Here is a 9388-nt window from a genome sequence, read left to right on the forward strand (position 1 = left end):
ATTTAGAAATTCCTAGATAGTTTGGCACTCGATTCTAAGTATGAGACAAGCAATATATAAACTCAAAACGGCTGGTACGAATTTATTGAATCAATAACTAAATAATTTTTTATTATGCAAAATCCACCGAGGAAAAATGCAAAACACACGATATCTGAAGCTTTGAAGTAGCAAGGTCCTCCACCCACGTTAAACTGCTATGTTGAAGCAATAGTTGATGTGCATGGCTCCACCTAACAATGTTGTCATCTTATTGACCATATCATTATTGTGTTGAACGTTCCAACGGAACTAATTCATGCATCTTTGTGCATGACTCGAGATCTCCTGCACTCTTCCATGTTGATCAATTTCTTGGAGTGACGGCATGTCTTACTTATGTGATTTACTAGAAGGAGAACAAGGAATCCCTTGTGCCTAACAACATTTCGACTTTGACTCTTGTTGGTTGTTCCATCCCAGTTATATCCCTGTGAATGGTATTCTGTCTCCTTATAAGATTTGGACTAAATATAGGATTTCTTTTACAACCATACAAGGGGTTATTGTTTCTAAATAGAGCTTGCACTTTGGGTTGGCGTTTTAGTTCGAAAAAGATATTTTTAAAGAAACCAATCTTATCCTCTAAATTTTAGTTTATTTAAATATTTTTAAATACTTTTAAATACTTTTTGCTGGATGTCAATGATTTTTTAGAAGAAAACATAAGTTTCTAAATAGATCCGAAATATCATGTATCTTTAGAACCATTATATTATCTCGATCATCTGAACTCACATCATATCCACTCCCTTTGATATTCTATCTCTCACATCATATTGCTTTCGAAGATGGAGACTTTTCAGGGTACTATTTTTTTAATTTTTTTTATTTTTTTCTTTATTTTTTAGATAATGACTTTAAGAAGTCATTCTGATCAAGCCTCCTTGCAATTGTGTTCATTAGAAAAGGATCGGGTTGAATTGGATTGTTGTATTTTTGGGACAAAATTATTATGATCCCACATTTAGGGGCGAATTGCATTTTTAGACAATATGTGCCTCAATCCAAAACAATCAACTAATTGTTAAGATTTTGTAAAAAAAAAATTTAATTTATTTTATTATTAAATAGAAATAGTAATTTCTAAACAGTATTCTAGCAACACTTCATCTATATATAATACATGAGGGGTGCAAAATCTACACAATTTGTGCACGGGTGCATATGAAACATGCCAAAATATATAATATAGCTGCTTCACAAAAACTCATAAAAAAATTAAAAAAAAAAACAGAGAAAGAAAAAAGAAAGAAGAATCAGAGGATTTTTGTCCTTCAAAAGAAACACATGAAAACATAATTATCCACAGATTCTCATTGTTGAATGACATGTTCATTAAGAAATTAGAAATCTAATAAATAAGAGGGTCGACAATAGGTTTCTGGTTATCCGTTTCCCGTAAATAGATTCAATCATGGACGTCACGCCATCCATTCTTTCTTGTCTTCACTCGATGCCTCTGATTCTTTGCGACTTGCGACCAAAATAACATTATTGACGACCACAAATTTGGCATTTTCATGGCGTTCCTTGTTGGACCAAAGCCATGCGTGTTGTTCCCAACAAAACCCACGCATAATGATGGGCGAGTAACTCGCCATTGAACATATATGTCTTTAAAACAATAACATAGCCTCTCTTTTTTTAAAAGAATTTTTTTTGATGAGGCAAAAAAATTGTACTATCTTAATAAGAATTATCCAATAAAATTAAAAAAAAAAAAACTATCATAAAGAGAAGAGGAATGGTATCATGATTCATCCAAAAGAATCCATCCAAATATTCGGCCATATAGAAAACGATCTGGTCTGCTAATAGGAATGTATCCAATAAAATCAAGAAATAAACTATCACAAAGAGAAAGAGTGATATCGTGGTTCATCCAAAAGAATTCATCTAAATAGTCGGCCACATAGAAAGCAATCTGGTCTGCTAATAGGAATATATCCAATAAAATCAAAAACTAAACTATCACAAAGAGAAGAAAGAATGGTATCATGATTCATCCAAAAGAATTAAAGAATCCATCTAAATATTCGGCCACATAGAAAATGTTCAATCTGCAGCACTATTCATCTCCCCGATAACATATGTAGCTTGAAAGGATGTGCAACTTTCTACCATACTTCAAATATCTTGAGCAATCGAGGGTCCATCCATCATTGATGCCGTCTCATAATGCATCTAATCATTATCATAGAGCCTAAGTCTCTAATCACGAACCCTGCTCAAACTCTTTGCGGCCACCGTCTCGCTTTCACCACTATTTCTATCAAGCAGAGATTTTTTTTTTGCCTTGGTATATAAAGAAAACCTATAAATTTACTTGGTAGTTTCTTTGCCGTGGCCCTCTATGGCTTAAATAACTAAACAAACCAACACATTATCTTTTCATAGAGAAGGATCAAGAGATGCCATGCATTTGTTTAAGTTATTTTTCAAATCAGAGACAACCCGACATCACTTATATATGAGATTAGATTTTACGGTCGGTCTTCTCGCCGTGCTAACCCACTGCCCTTTTTTCCTCCAGGTAGAGATTAGAGCCTTCTTGGGTCCGCTCATGTTTCGTTGGGTAAGGTGAACATGGAACAAGTGGCTCAGCTGTTATGGCTTAAAGAGGCTAACCCCATGTCCAACAGCAAGGGAAGCCTTCATTCTTAGGGAGCGAGACAACCCTCATTCCATATCCCGGATTGGTCACAACATTGTCTTCTTGAATCCAGTGCGTCCCATTATTCCGGGTCGCATTAAGTTAGTAGTTTCAGGTATAGAGCTTCATTTGAAATGGCCTACAAGTCACCATGCTTACCACTGGAGGTCAGATAAATTAGCTTGTAATGTTATACATTGTATCAGAGGTGACAGAGGTAAATTCAAATTACTAGAACGTTGGTTATTATCAATTATTTCTGTGCAAAAGTTGCAGAAGGTGTGTCCTCACAAAACTTCCATTTGCTTTGAATTATAACGTAACAGTGTGCTTTGATGTAGGACACTATTAGCCAAATTTGATGTTTAACCTTAATTAATAGATTATTAGGTCTGTCCATATGTTCGCTTCATGGGTTCGTCGACCTCTATATGACAATAGGTTGAACCACCACTTTATGGACATTTGTGTGCGACTATATTGAATCTCCACACCATGGACTGCCCCTTGTCCATGTGTGAAGAGGTTGAATTCTTTATCCATGGGCATAATTTAGGCCATGTATATTCATAGTTGGAAAGTCTTTTTTTTTTTTTTTTGGGTAAACTGGGAGCCTGCAGCTATGCATTAAGAAAACTGAAAAGATTACAGGAGTATGAGAGATCACCTACAAAGACTAACCAACCCAAAACCATCTGGAACACACAAATCTTACATGAACCAACACACTGTTCTTCAAAAAAGTGATGGAAAAAAACAAAAGGAGTGAAGATCCAGCAAAGTATCAATGTAACAGGAAAAGTATAACCAGTCTTTTAACACCAAAGTTGTCTTTGCTGTTTCAGAAACTTGTATATGTTGATGCCGGTTGAAATCAAAACAGGAACACCAGTAAGATGTTGATGTATCAGCATATCCATCAATGAAGATTTGAGCCTTGATAACTTCAGATACAGAAGGTATATGAAGAGACGCAAATGCCTGAAATGAATAGTCAGATTGGATGACCTGCACAGCTGAAAAGTAAATTTCTTCTTTTGAAATATAAGAAACACAATCTGAAGCACATCTATGTTTTCTCTGGCATATTTTGAGACCATAGCTTGCAAACTGTGCTCAGTGGAAAGAGCAAAATAACCAGCAGGGTATGAGTGACAGATTGACAGTTGAATAAAATTGATACAATGAAACAGCTTCAAAAGGATAATAATGGTAGTAACCAAGACTTGCTCATTCTTCCGCTGAAGAAACATTCAAATAAAATGTTAAGGTAGCATAAAAATTGAGCCTTTTTTACCAATTTCAGGCACATAAAGCATAGACCAACAATACAAGTGAAGAAAAGGAGATTAAATGAACTATGGCCGATGATACTGTACTCCATAGGCATCAGCATTAAGGATTAATTTGGTTTTAACATCCAGGTCAACATCCAAGGTCTATAAAAACTCCCTGCAATGCATCCGCAGCCATATGATCTGCGAGTTGATTGACTTCTCAAATACATGCAAAATTGTAACATATGTAGCAGAATGTAACCACATTTGAAGATCTTGGAAGAATGGAATGTGCCGTGCAGATGATCTATGCTGAGATTTAAGCCAATTAATGACAGTGATCGAGTCACCTTCCAATATAAATTTAGTAATATGAAGGTCCAGCATAGCTGTCTTAACACCAAGCCAAGCGGCTAACAATTCAGCATGAGGAACAGATAAGTGAATGAATGATCCCCCCCTTAGTGCTTTCTGAACAACCTGGATTGCAAAGACTTCAATTTGATTAAATACGCAATCATTGCGGTGTATCCACAATGACCATGCAAGGCAAGCAACAATCGCTTTATATCTTGGATCCATCTGAGCCTGCTCCATAAAATGGAACCAGGCTAGCAAATCCAAGAAAGAAATCTGCACTTGGAACATATGCCCAAGAAGTGACCATGCTTCTTTAGCCAAAGCACAAAAATTAAGACATGAGAGCAATCTTCAAGCACACTTGGGCAAACATCACATGAGTAGGCATGGGAAGGAATGATAGAATACCGAATAAGCAATTCCTTGGTAGGTAATTTTTTCCATCGCAGCTGCCAACAGAATATTTTGACGCGGGGAGGGACCTGCAACTGGCAAATCCAATGAAATGATGAAGAATGCTGATATGGAGATGACTGTGAACCAAAGGATACATATCAGCCAGTGAAACTGTAGGGAGTTTCATGTGTGCCAACACCCGCTGATCAGCCCATGCACCCTGAGAGAGTGGGATATCTGTAATAAGGGACATCATTTCAGAAGAAAAAAGTGAGGCAATACGATTTAAATTCCAAGTTCTATCTAAATTAATTAGATCAGTAACACAAAGATTCATGTCCTGCATTTCAATATTGAGAAATGTAGGCCAGGCCAACAAGGATAAATTAGAGATCAGGATCTGTATAAACATTAATGTTAACACCTGAGCCCCCATCCACTGAATTTGGAATTGAACCTGAGGTTCCACTTTATAAATTTTAGACCAAACAATAGAAGCCTTTATCGGCTTATGATAAGATATCCAGGAGCCACGCAAAATTATATTTAGCCTGAATCAATTGAGCCCACGGAGACTGTGGATTCAACAACAATTGAGCTGCCAACTTACAAACAGATTGCTGCCTTCTAGTGGTCAAGGAAAAAAGTCCCAAACCTCCTTGATTCTTTACATGCACACCTTATTCTAAGCAATGGAATGAAAATCCCTAGTTTCAGATGTATGACCCCATAAGAAAGACTTAAACTACTTTTCAATCGTCGAAACGATATACGATGGAACATGAGTGGAAGATAAAATATGAAGAGGCAAAGATGATAGTACAGACTGTAGAAGAACTAAATGGCCAGCAAATGATAAAGTGTTTCCATTTCCAATCGGCCATTTTATAATCAGTGAGAGATAATGAAGTACAAGCAACTGGGGTACCAAGATAGATCCAGGGTAAAGTCCTGACCGGCATGTTTAACGGCTATAGTATAGATGATTTGATAGCGGGAGGGGTAGATGGGCTAAAAGTGATGCAAGATTTAAAAAAATTAACAGCCTGATCAGAGAACATACAATAAGTATCAGTAATAGCGGCAAGGCAAATAATGTCCTTAACCATTGCTTTGGCCACAAAAAAGTAATCATCTACATAAAAAATATGAAAAATAGAAAGTCCATTTCACGGTCAATATGCTTTTAGAATATGAGATTGCACAGCACAATGTAAAAACTTAGAGAATCTTTCGACATATAAGATGAATAGGTAAGGAGATAATGGACACCTTTGTCGAAGATCCCGAGATCCGACGAACCACTCCAAAGGAGAATCATTAATCAGTAAAGAAAACTGAGGATGAGATACATAAGTTGGACCCACCTCATGAACTTAAAATGGAAGCCAAAAAACTGAAGGAGTCGAAAGAGAAATTGCCAATGAACCCTATCATAAGCTTTTTATATATCCAATTTGATCATCATTAAACTTTTAGAACATGGTGCTCTGACAATTGAATGCAGCACTTCTTAAGCAAGTAGAATATTATTAATAATAGACATGCCAGGCACAAAAGCCCCTTGCTCTTTAGAGATGAGATTTGGAAGAGTAGCCTTAAGGCAATTGACCAATACTTTGGCAACAATTTTATACAGAGTAGTGCACAAACTGATAGGTCGATAATGTATAACACTGGTAGGATAAGCCTTCTTGGGGATAAGAGTAATATAGGTTTGTTTTCAAGATTGAGGTATAGAAAAAGTTACAAAAAAATCTTTAACGGCATGTAGAACCTCTGACTTGATGATTTGCCAAGTATTGAAAAAATAGAGGGGGAAATCCATCAGGGCCAGGTTTCTTATCAAGATGCAAGGATCTAACCATCTGCTCAACCTCATCATCGGACATGTCAGCTATAAGATCATCATTCTATAGATTAGTAATCATAGGAGATAAGAAAGGAGTCTGAAGAGCCTCAAGATTCTGATCTACGGACCTTGGGTAGATAAAATGAGAGGCTAAAATATCAGTGATCTGATTCTCATCAGTGACTACCACACCATCATTATTACAAATACTGTGAATTCGATTAGTCTTCTTCCGAAATATTGTAGCTTGATGAAAAAAATTTAGTATTAGAGTCTTTCTCCCTCAACCAACATTGACAAGACTTCTGTTGCCATAGAATCTTTTGTCTTTGAAGCATTTTATGGTACTCTTCTAAAAGATGCAACAGATGTAAATGCATTTGTTTAGACAAACCACCACGTTGGGCCTCCTGCATCTGCAAATCATAAATCTGGTTATAGAGCTGGTTGGCTCGAGTAAATATATTCCCAATCCTTCATTTCTAGAGATGAATCACTCTATGAACATTAGCAAGCAATAAAGATAACTTCATTTCCGGTGAGCAGCGATTTTGACATTGCCAAGCTTGCTGAACCACATCTACAATCCCAGCATAAGTCATCCAAAAATTTTTCAAACAAAAGGGAATGAGACCTCTACTAATCTTGTCAATTATAAGTATTAGTAAGAGATAATGATCAGAAGCAAATCAAGCAAGATATAAAATAGTTGATTCAAAATAATGATCTAACCACGAACCAGATACAAAGGCTCGATCCAACTTCTCCTAGACCCTAGCCAAGCCATACTGATTATTACACCATGTAAATTAGGACCCCTAAATCCTAGATCAATAAATCCATTTGTCCTAATAAAGGCTCTAAAATTTCGAACCTTTCGATGAAGTTTAAAAGGTTATCTTCCTTGCTTATCATCAGAGTGAAGAATACAATTGAAATTCCCAACAAGAAGCATTGGAGAATGAATGCCCAAAACTTGATTCACTTGAGATCAGACTTGACACCTCATATCCAAAGATGTACTTGCATAAACAACATCTAAAATCCAAGTTGGTTAATCAGGAATAGATATTATCCCAAAAATAACTTGTCTATTGGCATGCATGAAATTAATATTTCTTAAATTTTTGCGCCATACTATAAGAATCCCTTTTGAAAACCTAACAGTAGGAATAGTATAGCACTCCCACCTAGGATCCAAAAAACGAACAACCCGATATTGATCAAGATGTTCAAGACAAGTTTCTAATAAACAAAGTATATCGGGTCGATAGATCCGAATAAGAGACTTTACATAATTTGCAAAGAAAGACTTCGAAGCCCCCCCTACAATTCCAAGCTAAAAGCTTCATGAGGAAGGGGAAGTTACATTAGATTTGGAATGATCAGACACATCATCCGATCAGGCACTGCATCCACATGAGGGTCAGTTAAAGCTTTAATACCTGTTAATATGGCCTGAAGTTGATGCATTACCAACTCATGAGAATATTGTACATGGTTCATTAAAGCAGGAGCCTTATCAATTTGTAATAGTACCGGTGCAGAGGAATTGTTTTTGGCTCCTTCCGGCCAGGCTTGCTGATCGCCAAGCTTATCCACTTACTTTCATACTTTCATGATAGTTCCATGTTGCTTAGAAGAACCGCCCGGCATCCCAAACTGGGCATCCTCAGGATTAGTAGACTATAGATCGTCTACTAAATCTTTGGCATGTGGGGGGGGGGGGGGGGGGAAGCTTTACCAAGAGATCCTTGGGCAGATGATGATTTAGTAGGAGATCTCTTTTGTTTTCTTTTGACTATGGTTGGCCCTATAGATTTAGCAGCAAACACTAACGGTTCGACTATGTCCATCTCCTGGGGCCCCGATCTCTTCTCAGAATTAGAATTCATCAATAGAAAGAATATATTTTTGGCATCCGTAATCTCAGTATTCAGAGAGTTGAAGGCCTTGGGAAAGGCCTTTCTCAATGGCTTATTGGGAACAGACCACCTTAAAAGCCATTGAGAAAGGCTTTTGTTCCTAAAATCCTAAATAGGGGTCCAACAACCAAACACTCTATAGGATATGTAATTTAAGATAGAAGGTGACTAACGTCTAGTAGTATTGTTGTAATATCAAGCATGTTGGAGAGGAGACTCGAATGAAGTCTTCTACCTTTATCAAGAAAAGAGGAAGTTATTTGTAGCAAATGACTTTAGTAGTTCCTATGCACAAATAACTTCCTTTGGATGATTATTTTTACAAATAACTTCCTTTTAGTAAGTTGATTCTTGCGATAATCACTCATATATAGCCTCTTATATGAGCGACAAGTGGTCCATCATGATTTCTCTACATGATCATGTATAATTTGTTTCCAAGATCTTAATTAGATTTGGATATAAACTCATCCGAACTTAGGGACAATAATGCTTAGCTGTTTAATCCATTTAACTTGAGTCACCCTGCTGCAAGTTCGGCTAAATTACTTATTTAATACAATGGCTAGAATTGGATCTAGATTTTTGACCTATTTAATAAATATATTAGATTTGGGTTGATTGATCTTTGATCAATCTTATATCCGACCCAAATTGCATCAGGTACAACTCCATCCAATTGCCATCTCTACCTAAACGATAACTGATTTTTCTCAATGTTGGGGTAGGCCTAATATATACGCTTACCTAAAATTTGTGTCTTGTTGATAATATATAAATGGTAAGTTTTGTGGAATTAAAAAGCAAGTAAATTTTGTACCGTAAAATTAAAAAATAAGTAAGATTTACATATCCTATTTGAAACCACCGACACAAAATTTAG

General features: G+C 36.4%; 1 long non-coding RNA gene across 1 annotated transcript; it reads right to left on the reverse strand.

Annotated features, from left to right (window-relative positions):
* Window positions 1-3682: 3682 nt before the first annotated feature.
* LOC109506576 (uncharacterized) lies at window positions 3683-8527 on the reverse strand. The gene is made up of 3 exons (XR_012136648.1): window positions 8026-8527; window positions 4741-4965; window positions 3683-4452 (listed from the first exon to the last, which is right to left on the reverse strand). It is a non-coding gene; the product is annotated as an uncharacterized lncRNA (long non-coding RNA).
* Between the last annotated feature and the right edge of the window lie 861 nt (window positions 8528-9388).

Source organism: Elaeis guineensis, chromosome 14 (genome assembly GCF_000442705.2).
Source record: "Elaeis guineensis isolate ETL-2024a chromosome 14, EG11, whole genome shotgun sequence".
Lineage (NCBI taxonomy): Eukaryota > Viridiplantae > Streptophyta > Magnoliopsida > Arecales > Arecaceae > Elaeis > Elaeis guineensis.